This window comes from Protomyctophum parallelum (assembly GCF_964188405.1).
Source record: "Protomyctophum parallelum genome assembly, chromosome: 7".
Lineage (NCBI taxonomy): Eukaryota > Metazoa > Chordata > Actinopteri > Myctophiformes > Myctophidae > Protomyctophum > Protomyctophum parallelum.
The window spans coordinates 32,890,043-32,905,737 of record NC_139705.1 but is presented as its reverse complement, the minus strand read 5'-3'; positions in this window follow the sequence as shown (position 1 = coordinate 32,905,737).

The following is a 15,695-nucleotide window of genomic DNA, read 5'->3' as shown; positions in this document are numbered from 1 at the left end:
TGGTGAATATGTTTCAACACACACACACACACACACACACAAATACACACACACACACGCAATGGCAGAACATTGTCTCTGCTTGCTTGAGAATTTCCTCATCCACCCCTTCGTGGGTGCTCTGTTCTTGGTGTTGGGAGGAAATAGAGGTGCATGTCATCATCATCATCATGTCTAGGCCCCCCTCGAAAATGCGATGCTATACATCTCAAGTAGTAGTAGTCTAGTAAGCCTTGCCGAACCTTGAGGCCCATAGGGCAGGAGCCTATCTCCTGTTTCTGTAGCGTGAGGCAGCTTGATGTACAAGTACACCCCCTGGACATGACGCTAGTATGTTACAAGGACTTATTAACCACATGGCCAATTGGCCACAAGGGGTTATAGGAAAATAGCAAAACATTATCATCCCTCAGACATGGAAACTCTCCTGCTTTGCACACCTTGAACAGGACCTTGTTGGGATCCTCGATCACAGGTTCACAGCTCAGGATGGAGGTCCAGGTGAAGGTGTCATTTTGGGAGCTCTGTGTGCCAAAATTTGTATAACTTGAGCAAATGTTTCCTGCCTTGATATCAATGCCCCCCTAAATGATGTTAAACAACGTTAAACTCACTCGATTTGCCACTCACTTTATGTATGTGCATACCCTATTGCAGTGGTTTTCAACCATTGGTCCGGGAACCACCAGTGGTCCTTGAGGTTGTTCGAGGTGGTCCCAAGCCAAATGATGGATAGTTAGGGAGGTCATTTTACACTCTCTGTTAAACATCTGCATTACTTAATTAAGAAGTTTATATATCCTAGGGAATATAGAAGAATTGTAAATTTGATCGTTTGGCTGTTATCAATATATCAATACAGTATTGACAGAATTGTGATGATAATGTTATCAACAATCACACCCGTGATGTGAGGGGCACACTTATCATTGACATCATCATGATGCAACATGTCGATTTGACACGTAAATTCTCCATTCCTTGTCAATGGGAATCAGGGAATGTAATGTTTGTGTACGACGAAAATAGCCCAACTTGCAATGTGCCTGGTCTTCAAGATACGCAAGAAATCTGGGATACCCTGCATGTACCTGTCAGAAACAAACAGGCACAACACCAGAAGGCCTCACTGATCTCATTGAAGCCAGTTTCAGCACAAAAATGGTCTCCAATTTGTTCTACTGCTATGCCGCAAATATGTGGAATACCAACAGCCTTAGGGCCTTTACTGTTCCTAATATATGTTAACTACATGACATCAGCTTGTGACTGCAACTTTTTCCTGTTCGCAAACTATATCTCTACACCTGGGAAAAACTGAATCCATTCTCTTTGGTTCAAATAGTAATCTCAGCAAGGCATATTCTTGATTAGAGTTGGTGACAATGTTATCACACGGAAAGATGAAATTACCTACCTAGGTTCCATCCTAGAGGCAAATCTTTCCGGTGATAAGATGGCCACCAGCGTAATCAAAAAAGTCAACCAAAGAACAAGATTCCTATACAGGATCTCCTCACTGGTCAACAAAAACACCTTGAAGACCCTAACAGGAGCCCTCGTACAAGGTTTCTTCAACTATGCATGCACCTCCTGGTACCACAGCACCTCTAAGCCCTTAAAACTAGGCTCCAGACTTCCCAAAACAAACTGGTCAGGCTACTACTTGGCCTCACTCCTCGAACCCACCTCACCAATGCCCACTTTGATAGGCTGGAATGGCTTAGGGTTGATGACAGAGTACAGCATCTTGCAATGGGTCTGGTCCACAAGATTCGATACACCACCAAGATACCCATGTACCTGTCTAAATACTTCCTTAATGTCAACAAAGTCCACACCCACAAGACCAGAGAACAAACCATGTGCAACCCCGATTCGGCACAAACAAGGGACTAAATTCATTTGGCTGCTATATATGCCACCAAAATGTGGAACGCCCTACCAACAGTCATTAAGACATGCGAATCCCTTGACTCCTTCAAAACCGCCCTCAAAGGGCACCTACGGACGGCTGCAATTCGAAACTGCCCCCCGTAAAAACTGAATCCCCTCACTATATATGTTTCTTTTCCCTTTTTACCTCTATGATGAGTTCCTGTTTTGACTATATAGTTGTGTATATTCGTATGTCTCTAATTGTTTTGATGAATTGAAAATGGTGGGCCCTATAAACAAGTGTAATGCTTTATAGTGTCGTCCACTCACAGTTAACAGTTTTTTAATTGAGTTGTACTTGAAATGTACTGTAATTCTGCAAACTGTTAATACATATTTCAATCAATCAATCAATCAATCAATCAATAAATAAATAAATCAATCAATCAACCCTATTTTCCACTCCCCGACTGTTTTCCCCTTCACGTGAAATGCATATTCCCTTGTTGTTCTCAGTTTTGCCAAACGATGGCGCCAGATAATCTGTTTTCATAGGGCTGTCAATGTTGAACACCATCAGAAAGCAACCCCTCAGGAGACCTTGAGGAGGTTCCAACTAGGTAGGACCTTAATCTAGACTAGAGTATACTGTGAAGGACCCCGCTATAAATGACTGTTAATAATCTTCATTATCAGGCCTAAAAAATAAGAGAGAGAGAGAGAGAGAGAGAGAGAGAGAGAGAGAGAGAGAGAGAGAGAGAGAGAGAGAGATACAAAAATAGCATTAAAATAAATAAATCATGATGTCCCTATTATTCACTGTTATTCCTACAGTAGACAATGAAATGAGAACAACATAACAATTATTATTGCTATTTTAATTATTTACATTTTGCATTGGATTCTGTACCCATCCCCACTCCCTACAGTGCACTGTGCACAGTGCACACTATTTTGCACAATCATTTAAAAATATATATTATAAAGGAGATGAGGAACAAGTAGTTATTAATACTTTGGTTGAGGCCATTTGATATGTGATGTCCTCCACTACCACCATGCAGTGCCACCACAGACTGTCATTCTGTCAACCACAACCACTGTAGCCTGGCTAATAAACCAGACCGAATAGCCAGGCTACAACCATGCGTGCATGCATTGTTTGGACCGTGCGACTTCCCGTAGAAATGCTTACCATTACGGCTCCGTCTTTTGAGCTAATTTAGAACTTCCTGTCTGAGAGCTAGCTAATTTAAGACATCCGGTTGCCTTCAGAATAAAATAAGGTTATTTAATTAATAATTATTACATTACATTATTAGTATTATTATTACATTACAGTTATTGTAAAGACACACATTATGTTTCTGTGTAAAAATAAGTAATTAAATAACATCAAAAAGTTATCTAAATGGATAAATGCTATTCACTGGAGTGAATATTCTATTATATTCTAAAAACGACTTATAAATCCTAAAGCCTTGTTTATACTTCACTGTGCAACGGTCCTATGCTGGACAATAGCAGATATGCAAACTCACAGAGTCACAGCACATCTCATTCAAGACACTGAACTTGCAGATCTGCCATTTTTGAACACACTATAAAGTTAACCATTTATCATGCTGCTCTACGTGGCACTGCATTCTGTGACATTAAACCAAATGGCATTTTCCACTCTATGACACTACTGTTCTACATTTTTGTCTAATAAAATAGGCTATTAATTTAATCAATCAAACTGCATTAACTAACAGAGATACTACTACCAAGCTATCCATGTCAACATGCTCTATAGGAGTCTCAATAACAGGTATAAGTAACGTTTAATGTTTAGTAATGTTTAATGTAGCAGAAGAGGCCATTCATTGAACAGAGTTTTGCACAATTTTAACATCCCAGATCGATTGAAATATGAATCTACTGTGCTGTGCTACACCATGATATATTAAGAGTAGGCTACAATAACATTCCATTGTGAATAAAAACGTATTAACCACAGTGTAATGCTAAAGGTTTCATCACAGGGCTGTCTGCTTCATGTAATATCATTAAAAGTGTTGTTGGTGACAGTTATATGAGTTGGAAGCATTAAGACCCATTTTAACCCTCAATGGCTTCCTTTCTGACAAATAACGTTATTGTAAAAAAAAAAAAAAAAAAAAAGATTCACACATATGTAGCTATTTTGCATTAGAAGCGGAAGGGACCAAGGGACCCGGATGTAACGTAAGAGGACTACAATAGATTCGCGGTTAAATCTCGCGGGCGTGGCCTCACACCGGAAGGAAGTGCCGCCGCCCTCAAATACGGAAGAGACGCGTGGAGGTAGGTTTGGTCAGTGTTTGTTTGGAACGTGCCACGTCACCATCGCGGTCCGTCTTCGGAGCAAGTAAGTGATTAAATGTTATTTAATACTTAACGCTGTTGTTGTTTGTGTGTTCAAACGTCTATCACTTGAAGTTACTTGTTATGATGTTTATAAATGATGTTTGTACGAAACTGTAAAACAGTGTTTCAGTAGCCGAATGGTTAGTGTCGAAGGTTTATAAACAACTATGCCCGGCCTCAATGTTTACTAACCGTCGACAGTACCCACTCGACTACCGAAACACGGCTTTAAAGAGTAGTATTTACATATCTAAACACAACAAGTAACTTCAAAAGTGATAACATGTTTGAGCCACGGACCACCATTTCACATTAATAGACTCTCACAATGGTGGTCAGTGGCTCAAATGGGTCTGAGAGACTTGATGGCCTCAAATGTTGGTCCGTGGCTCAAACGCTGAATAAATAATCGACTAGAGGTGAGAAGAGTATTGTCTGGTAGGTAAAAGGACAAACATTCTGTGAAAATTGGCACGAAGCAACAAACATTCTTTGAAATTGGTGGGAAACGATCCCGGGCACTCATGTTAACAAAGCTCAGTCACTAACCACTATCGCTATGCTACAATCAGCATTATATAATCCAAGGATCAAAAGTAGCAATCTTCTACATTCTCTAATTGTGTAGTTTTTTGGAAATTAAGCAGATGCTTAACAACAATTGAACTATTGAGTGTAAAGATCTACTATTGGGGTCAATTTGGTTACCTAAATTAAATTGCTCTGTATTGTGACAGTAATCATTGCTATAGAGTGTGTGTTCAGTAACAGTGTTAAATAGCTCTATAGTGTGACAGTAATCATTGCTATAGTGTGTGTTCAGTAACAGTGTTAAATAGCTCTATAGTGTGACAGTAATCATTGCTATAGTGTGTGTTCAGTAACAGTGTTAAATAGCTCTATAGTGTGACAGTAATCATTGCTATAGTGTGTGTTCAGTAACAGTGTTAAATAGCTCTATAGTGTGACAGTAATCATTGCTATAGTGTGTGTTCAGTAACAGTGTTAAATAGCTCTATAGTGTGACAGTAATCATTGCTATAGTGTGTGTTCAGTAACAGTGTTAAATAGCTCTATAGTGTGACAGTAATCATTGCTATAGTGTGTTCAGTAACAGTGTTAAATAGCTCTATATTGTGACAAAATCATTGCTATAGTGTTTGTTCAGTAACAGAGGTCTCCCGGTCTCTCCAGTTTTTTGTTAAACACAGTCCCATAGTCACAGTACCTCCCATTCACTCCCACTCAGTCCCATTCACTCCCATTCACTTTTATTCACTCCCATTCAGTCACATAGTAACAGTACATCCCATTCAGTCCCATTCACTCCCATAGTATCAGTCCCATAGTAACAATACCTCCCATTCACTCCCATCCACTCCCATGCACTCCCATAGTATCAGTCCCATAGTAACAGTACCTCCCTTTCACTCCCATTCAGTCCCATAGTATCAGTAACTCCCATTATCTTGCAACACAGCAGCCAAGTATATGCAGAACACGTATACACGCATTTGACATAACACAAACAACAAGACAATTTACATACATAAAGACATGAAGACAAGAGCAATATCCACCGCTTTGATTATCCTGTGGCTACTACAACTCCTGATTAAACCCTTTTCTATTTATTAAAGAGCTGGAGAGACAGGAATATTCCTGTTACTGAACACACACTATAGCAATTATTACTGTCACAATAACTTTGTACTTTTGCTACTGATGTTTGTGTGCAACATTTGAGCTGGTGTCAAGTCACCTTTATTCAAGTGATAGATTATATACAGGGGCATGCCATATGGTCTACCTGCACAGCCTTTGTGATTACTGGTAGATCACGATGTACCTTTTGGGCACCCCTGCAATACAGGATTCCTGTCCAGAATTGTTTTTTATTAAATATAGAGGGTTTAAGTGTAGGGTTTGTCATGTTGGTGTTCTCTATAACTTTTCGTCCTGGGCATGACGTTAAACTGTCCAGTGTAACTCCAAGTTACATGGGGTGGGTATGGTTTGAGAGTTTGTGATGCTCAGTTCTTTTTTTGCGTCTCGGTTCCTCAGGTGGAAGCTGCATATTTGGGTTTTTGATGGGTTGGGTTTCAAGTGGCTGGTCTTTTGTTTAGATATTGAAAAGGAGGGGGGCGAGCGCGCTACCTTGTGGGAGGCCGTTCTTTTCGGCTTTCCATTTACTCCTCTGGTCATTTAACTGAACATAGAAGCGCCTGTTGTTGAGGAGGCTTTTCCTGACCATTGTGCGGTGTTGGACAGTGTCGTAGGCAGCAGAGAGATCTCTGAATGCTGCTCCAGTTATTTGTTTCCCCTCAAACCCATCCTCAATGTGTTGGGTGAGGTTGAGCTCTGTCCAGCACAGGAGCGGCTGGGACGGAAACCAGCTTGGTCTTTAGTCAGCTTGGTATCTATGAGTGGCAACAAGGCGTTGGAGTAGCAGCTTCTCATATAGCCTTGTAGGTGATGCAGAGGGAAATGGGTCGGTAGCTCTTTGTGGATAATGGGTCTATGCCAGGTTTAGGGATTGCAACCACGTTGGCCTTTTCCCAGACAGAAGGGATGGTTTTCTGTGCTATGCATGTGTTCAGCATCCCCACAAGCCAGGTCTTTGCGTTGGGTCCCAGGTGCTGTAACATTTCTGCCAGTAGGTCATCAATCCCTGCTGCTTTTCCGGGTTTCAACTTTCCCATTGCAGTTTCAAGTTCTTCTAGGTCGAAGGGTTTGGTTTGAGGGCTGGCTGATTGTGGTTGGTCTGATATCACTGTGCGATGGTATTCTCCTGTGGGTCGGTGGCGGTCTTGGTCACAACTGGTGGCCAACAGTTGTAACCAACACCGCCTTCCTGGCCTGTCTGCCTGCCTAGGCGCCTCGGTCTTCCTGTCTGTCTGCCTTGGCCTGCCAGTCTGAAACTGGTTTAGACTAACTGCGTGCTTGCCAGCTGCGCTGGCTTGCTGAGCTCGTATTCTGAGCTGGCTGGCTTGCCAGCAAGGCTGGTTCTGTTGCTGCAAGGCAGGGCGGGGCAGACCGGGCCAGGCAGACAGAGAGCCAGGCCTCGAGAGAGGCCTGGCTGAGCTGACTGAGCAAGGCTGGTATGGCTACAATGGTTGACTGCAAGGGCTGATGTGCGCTGGCTTGGCAGCCTGACTTTCTACACTGGCTGACTGGCGGAGCTGGCTGGCTGCGTTGGCTGACTGGGCGGGCTTGCTGGCTAGCTGGCTTGCTGGACTCCCTGAGGGAAGCTTTGGGATGGATCTCTAGGGGCATCGGCTTGTGTTGAGCCTTCCAACGGCGTCTACCTTGATCTTCGTCCTAAGAAAGAAAGACAGAAAAAGAAACACACACACAAACTCAACTATGCAGCTTCCACATGAGGAAGGCAGGCAGGCACGCAGGCAGGCACAAGCTGCCTGCGTGCTTGCTTCGCCCTCCAGTTGCTGCTCCAGTTATTTGTTTTCCCTCAAACCCATCCTCAATGTGTTGGGTGAGGTTGAGCTCTGTCCAGCACAGGACGGGACGGAAACCAGCTTGGTCTTTAGTCAGCTTGGTGTCTATGAGTGGTATGAGGCGTTGGGAGTAGCAGCCTCTCTTGTAGGTGATGCAGAGGAGGGAAATGGGTCGGTAGCTCTTTGAGGATGATGGGTCTTTGCCAGGTTTGGGGATTGCAACCACTTTGGCTTTTCTCCAGACAGAAGGGATGGTTTTCTGTGCCATGCATGTGTTCAGCATCCCCACGAGCCAGGTCTTTGCGTTAGGTTCCAGGTGCTGTATAATTTCTGCCAGTATGTCATCAATCCCTGCTGCTTTTCCGGGTTTCAACTTTCCCATTGCAGTTTTGAGTTCTTCTAGGTCGAAGGGTTTGGTTTGAGGGCTGGCTGATTGTGGTTGGTCTGATACCACTGTGCGATGGTATTCTCCTGTGGGTCGTGGCGGTGTTGGTTACGACTGTTGGCCACCAGTTGTGATGCAACAGAGTTCGCTGTGACCGTTGTGAATTATGGGTGGCTCCCTGAGGTCCTTGATCGCCATTGGGTCCAACAGTGGTCATTGAAGCGTGCACACACATGCACACATGCACCTACACACACAGGGGCACATGCGTATGCACACCTGGACCTTTAAATGAACAACAACACAAAAACTAAGGCACTGGTGTCGGACTTCTGGTTTACCGGAACGGGGTTCAACTCCCTGCAGTGCCCTGCTCAATGTGTTGTATTTCATTCATTGGTCCATGGTCTCAGGTCATTGAGCGGCACGCTATAGTGTGCGATTCTTCATCATTGTTGAGGATTTTTTAAAGGTGAAAATCAAGGAAAAGCAAAAGGCTATAGTCCATGGTCACGGACCGCATACTGGTCAAGGTCATTTATACTGGTGAAGATCATTTACTAGTCTTCTAAAGGTCATTTATACTGGTGAAGATCATTTACTAGTCTTCTAAAGGTCATTTATACTGGTCACGGTCAATTACTAGTCTCATGAAGGTAATTTATACTGGTCACAGTCATATACTGGTCACGGTCATTTCTACTGGTGAAGGTCATTTATACTGGTCAAGGTCATTTGTACTTGTCAAGGTCATTTATACTGGTCAAGGTCATTTACTAGTCTTATTGAAGGTAATTTATACTGCTCAAGGTCATTGATATTGGTCAAGGTCATTAAGTGGCACGCTATAGTGCGCGATTCTTCATCATTGTTGAGGATTTGAAAAAAGGTTAAATTGCAGAAAAGCGAAAGGCTAAAGTCCATGGTCACGGAGGGCATACTATAGTATGTTGTTTTTCTTTTTTTTGGTGGTGTGCAGGCTCCATCCAATAACTACACCAGTTGTGATGCAATAGAGTTTGCTGTGACCGTTGTGAATTATGGGTGGTGTGGTCTTTGCCAAGACGGTGGATTGTGGCCCATGCCTTCCTGCTGTTATTTGTCATGTTGGTGTTCTCTATATCTTTTCGTCCTGGGCATGACGTTAAACTGTTCCGTTCGAGAGGACCGGCGACCCTCGAATGTAAACAGGTGTTGGGACAGGGTCAGGTGTTGTCTTGATGCATCCTATGATGATGCCACAGGTGTCATTTAGGGCTGTGTCGACCAATTTGGTGTGACGGGATAGGCTTGTAGGTGATGCAGAGGAGGGAAATGGGTCGGTAGCTCTTTGGGGATAATGGGTCTTTGCCAGGTTTAGGGATTGCAACCACTTTGGCCTTTTCCCAGACAGAAGGGATGGTTTTCTGTGCTATGCATGTGTTCAGCATCCCCACAAGCCAGGTCTTTCCGTTAGGTCCCAGGTGCTGTATCATTTCTGCTAGTAGGTCATCAATCCCTGCTGCTTTTCCGGGTTTCAACTTTCCCATTGCAGTTTCATGTTCTTCTAGGTCGAAGGGTTTGGTTTGAAGGCTGGCTGATTGTGGTTGGTCTGATACCACTGTGCGATGGTATTCTCCTGTGGGTTGGTGGCGGTCTTGGTCACAACTGGTGGCCAACAGTTGTAACCAACACCGCCACCGACCCACATAGAATACCATCGCACAGTGGTATCAGACCAACCACAATCAGCCAGACCTCAAACCAAACCCTTCGACTTAGAAGAACGTGAAACTGCAATGGGAAAGTTGAAACCCGGAAAAGCAGCAGGGATTGATGGCATACTGGCAGAAATGATACAGCACCTGGGACCTATCGCAAGGACCTGGCTTGTGGGGATGCTGAACACATGCATAGCACAGAAAACCATCCCTTCTGTTTGGAAAAAGGCTGGAGTAGTTGCAATCCCTAAACCTGGCAAAGACCCATTATCCCCGAAGAGCTACCGACCCATTTCCCTCCTCTGCATCACCTACAAGCTCTATGAGAGGCACTACAATTTCTGAACAGACTATATTTACATCAATATGTCTGGGTCCCCACCTACTCACTCAGGGTTGACGTGTCACACCTGCAGTGATGGGAGGGGCACCAAAATGTGGTGTTTTGATTGGTTGATGGGGGCACTCCCTTAGTATAAAAGTGTATGTTTTGTGTACACATGACCTGATGAAGATCAAATAGATCGAAACGTTGTCAGTATTTCAATATAGAACGTTTTTTTTTATACCTGTGATGTGCGGGCTCCATCCAATACCTACACCAGTTGTGATGCAACAGAGTTTGCTGTGACTGTTGTGAATTATGGGTGGTGTGGTCTTTGCCAAGACGGTGGATTGTGGCTCATGCCTTCCTGCTGTTATTTGTCATGTTGGTGTTCTCTATATCTTTTCGTCCTGGGCATGACGTTAAACTGTTCCGTTCGAGAGTACCAGCGACCCTCGAATGTAAACAGCCACGAAAGGAAATTATGTGTGTGTGAGGTGTTCTCTATGGGTTGGGTTTCAGGTGGTTGTATTGTAGTAGCTTGACATTTCTTGGAGGGCACTTTCAAGGACAGACTCAATCTTCTGGAAGTCTGCTTGTTGGGTCGTAATGCAGAGGTTGTCAGCGTAGATGAAATGCTGGCATTAGGCATTGGGTAGTGGCTGGTCGTTTGTGTAGATATTGAAAAGGAGGGGGGCGAGCACGCTACCTTGTGGGAGGCCGTTCTTTTGGGCTTTCCATCATTTAACTGGACATAGAAGCGCCTGTTGTTGAGGAGGCTTTTCCTGACCATTGTGCGGTGTTGGACAGTGTCGTAGGCAGCAGAGAGATCTCTGAATGCTGCTCCAGTTATTTGTTTCCCCTCAAACCCATCCTCAATGTGTTGGGTGAGGTTGAGCTCTGTCCAGCACAGGAGCGGCTGGGACGGAAACCAGCTTGGTCTTTAGTCAGCTTGGTATCTATGAGTGGCAACGAGGCGTTGGAGTAGCAGCTTCTCATATAGCCTTGTAGTTGATGCAGAGGGAAATGGGTCGGTAGCTCTTTGTGGATAATGGGTCTTTGCCAGGTTTAAGGATTGCAACCACTTTGGCCTTTTCCCAGACAGAAGGGATGGTTTTTCTGTGCTATGCATGTGTTCAGCATCCCCACAAGCCAGGTCTTTGCGTTGGGTCCCAGGTGCTGTAACATTTCTGCCAGTAGGTCATCAATCCCTGCTGCTTTTCCGGGTTTCAACTTTCCCATTGCAGTTTCAAGTTCTTCTAGGTCGAAGGGTTTGGTTTGAGGGCTGGCTGATTGTGGTTGGTCTGATACCACTGTGCGATGTTATTCTCCTGTGGGTCGGTGGCGGTCTTGGTCACAACTGGTGGCCAACAGTTGTAACCAACACCGCCACCGACTCACATAGAATACCATCGCACAGTGGTATCAGACCAACCACAATCAGCCAGCCCTCAAACCAAACCCTTCGACTTAGAAGAACGTGAAACTGCAATGGGAAAGTTGAAACCCGGAAAAGCAGCAGGGATTGATGGCATACTGGCAGAAATGATACAGCACCTGGGACCTAACGCAAGGACCTGGCTTGTGGGGATGCTGAACACATGCATAGCACAGAAAACCATCCCTTCTGTTTGGAAAAAGGCCGAAGTGGTTGCAATCCCTAAACCTGGCAAAGACCCATTATCCCCGAAGAGCTACCGACCCATTTCCCTCCTGCATCACCTACAAGCTCTATGAGAGGCACTAACATTTCTGAACAGACTATTTTTACATCAATATGTCTGGGTCCCCACCTACTCACTCAGGGTTGACGTGTCACACCTGCAGTGATGGGAGGGGCACCAAAATGTGGTGTTTTGATTGGTTGATGGGGGCACTCCCTTAGTATAAAAGTGTATGTTTTGTGTACACATGACCTGATGAAGATCAAATAGATCGAAACGTTGTCAGTATTTCAATATAGAACGTTTTTTTTATACCTGTGATGTGCGGGCTCCATCCAATACATACACCAGTTGTGATGCAACAGAGTTTGCTGTGACTGTTGTGAATTATGGGTGGTGTGGTCTTTGCCAAGACGGTGGATTGTGGCTCATGCCTTCCTGCTGTTATTTATCATGTTGGTGTTCTCTATATCTTTTCGTCCTGGGCATGACGTTAAACTGTTCCGTTCGAGAGTACCAGCGACCCTCGAATGTAAACAGCCACGAAAGGAAATTATGTGTGTGTGAGGTGTTCTCTATGGGTTGGGTTTCAGGTGGTTGTATTGTAGTAGCTTGACATTTCTTGGAGGGCACTTTCAAGGACAGACTCAATCTTCTGGAAGTCTGCTTGTTGGGTCGTAATGCAGAGGTTGTCGGCGTAGATGAAATGCTGGCATTAGGCATTGGGTAGTGGCTGGTCGTTTGTGTAGATATTGAAAAGGAGGGGGGCGAGCACGCTACCTTGTGGGAGGCCGTTCTTTTGGGCTTTCCATTTACTCCTCTGGTCATTTAACTGGACATAGAAGCGCCTGTTGTCGAGGAGGCTTTTCCTGACCATTGTGCGGTGTTGGACAGTGTCGTAGGCAGCAGAGAGATCTCTGAATGCTGCTCCAGTTATTTGTTTCCCCTCAAACCCATCCTCAATGTGTTGGGTGAGGTTGAGCTCTGTCCAGCACAGGAGCGGCTGGGACGGAAACCAGCTTGGTCTTTAGTCAGCTTGGTATCTATGAGTGGCAACGAGGCGTTGGAGTAGCAGGTTCTCATATAGCCTTGTAGGTGATGCAGAGGGAAATGGGTCGGTAGCTCTTTGTGGATAATGGGTTTTTGCCAGGTTTAAGGATTGCAACCACTTTGGCCTTTTCCCAGACAGAAGGGATGGTTTTCTGTGCTATGCATGTGTTCAGCATCCCCACAAGCCAGGTCTTTGCGTTGGGTCCCAGGTGCTGTAACATTTCTGCCAGTAGGTCATCAATCCCTGCTGCTTTTCCGGGTTTCAACTTTCCCATTGCAGTTTCAAGTTCTTCTAGGTCGAAGGGTTTGGTTTGAGGGCTGGCTGATTGTGGTTGGTCTGATACCACTGTGCGATGGTATTCTCCTGTGGGTCGGTGGTGGTCTTGGTCACAACTGGTGGCCAACAGTTGTAACCAACACCGCCACCGACTCACATAGAATACCATCGCACAGTGGTATCAGACCAACCACAATCAGCCAGCCCTCAAACCAAACCCTTCGACTTAGAAGAACGTGAAACTGCAATGGGAAAGTTGAAACCCGGAAAAGCAGCAGGGATTGATGGCATACTGGCAGAAATGATACAGCACCTGGGACCTAACGCAAGGACCTGGCTTGTGGGGATGCTGAACACATGCATAGCACAGAAAACCATCCCTTCTGTTTGGAAAAAGGCCGAAGTGGTTGCAATCCCTAAACCTGGCAAAGACACATTATCCCCGAAGAGCTACCGACCCATTTCCCTCCTGCATCACCTACAAGCTCTATGAGAGGCACTAACATTTCTGAACAGACTATATTTACATCAATATGTCTGGGTCCCCACCTACTCACTCAGGGTTGACGTGTCACACCTGCAGTGATGGGAGGGGCACCAAAATGTGGTGTTTTGATTGGTTGATGGGGGCACTCCCTTAGTATAAAAGTGTATTTTTTGTGTACACATGACCTGATGAAGATCAAATAGATCGAAACGTTGTCAGTATTTCAATACAGAACGTTTTTTTTTATACCTGTGATGTGCGGGCTCCATCCAATACCTACACCAGTTGTGATGCAACAGAGTTTGCTGTGACCGTTGTGAATTATGGGTGGTGTGGTCTTTGCCAAGACGGTGGATTGTGGCTCATGCCTTCCTGCTGTTATTTGTCATGTTGGTGTTCTCTATATCTTTTCGTCCTGGGCATGACGTTAAACTGTTCCGTTCGAGAGGACCGGCGACCCTCGAATGTAAACAGGAGTAGCAGCCTCTCTTGTAGGTGATGCAGAGGAGGGAAATGGGTCGGTAGCTCTTTGAGGATGATGGGTCTTTGCCAGGTTTGGGGATTGCAACCACTTTGGCCTTTCTCCAGACAGAAGGGATGGTTTTCTGTGCCATGCATGTATTCAGCATCCCCACGAGCCAGGTCTTTGCGTTAGGTTCCAGGTGCTGTATAATTTCTGCCAGTATGTCATCAATCCCTGCTGCTTTTCCGGGTTTCAACTTTCCCATTGCAGTTTCGAGTTCTTCTAGGTCGAAGGGTTTGGTTTGAGGGCTGGCTGATTGTGGTTGGTCTGATACCACTGTGCGATGGTATTCTCCTGTGGGTCGGCGGCGGTGTTGGTTACGACTGTTGGCCACCAGTTGTGATGCAACAGAGTTCGCTGTGACCGTTGTGAATTATGGGTGGCTCCCTGAGGTCCTTGATCGCCATTGGGTCCAACAGTGGTCATTGAAGCGTGCGCACACATGCACCTACACACGCACAGGCGCACATGCGTATGCACACCTGGACCTTTAAATGAACAACACAAAAACTAAGGCACTGGTGTCGGACTTCTGGTTTACCGGAACGGGGTTCAACTCCCTGCAGTGCCCTGCTCAATGTGTTGTATTTCATTCATTGGTCCATGGTCTCAGAGGTGAAAATCAAGGAAAAGCAAAAGGCTATAGTCCATGGTCACGGACCGCATACTGGTCAAGGTCATTTATACTGGTGAAGATCATTTACTAGTCTTATGAAGGTCATTTATACTGGTCAAGGTCATTTACTAGTCTCATGACGGTAATTTATAATGCCTTCCTGCTGTCATTTGTCATGTTGGTGTTCTCTATATCTTTTCGTCCTGGGCATGACGTTAAACTGTTCCGTTCGAGAGGACCGGCGACCCTCGAATGTAAACAGCCACGAAAGGAAACTATGTGTGTGTGAGGTGTTCTCTATCATTTCATTCCAGTACTACTACTTTGGGTAGTGGCTGGACGTTTGTGTAGATATTGAAAAGGAGGGGGCGAGCAGGCTACCTTGTGGTAGGCCGTTCTTTTGGGCTTTCCATTTACTCCTCTGGTCATTTAACTGGACATAGAAGCGCCTGTTGTTGAGGAGGCTTTTCCTGACCATTGTGCGGTGTTGGACAGTGTCGTAGGCAGCAGAGAGATCTCTGAATGCTGCTCCAGTTATTTGTTTTCCCTCAAACCCATCCTCAATGTGTTGGGTGAGGTTGAGCTCTGTCCAGCACAGGAGCGGCCAGGACGGAAACCATCTTGGTCTTTAGTCAGCTTGGTGTCTATGAGTGGCAACGAGGCGTTGGAGTAGCAGCTTCTCATATAGCCTTGTAGGTGATGCAGAGGGAAATGGGTCGGTAGCTCTTTGTGGATAATGGGTCTTTGCCAGGTTTAAGGATTGCAACCACTTTGGCCTTTTCCCAGACAGAAGGGATGGTTTTCTGTGCTATGCATGTGTTCAGCATCCCCACAAGCCAGGTCTTTGCGTTGGGTCCCATGTGCTGTAACATTTCTGCCAGTAGGTCATCAATCCCTGCTGCTTTTCCGGGTTTCAACTTTCCCATTGCAGTTTCAAGTTCTTC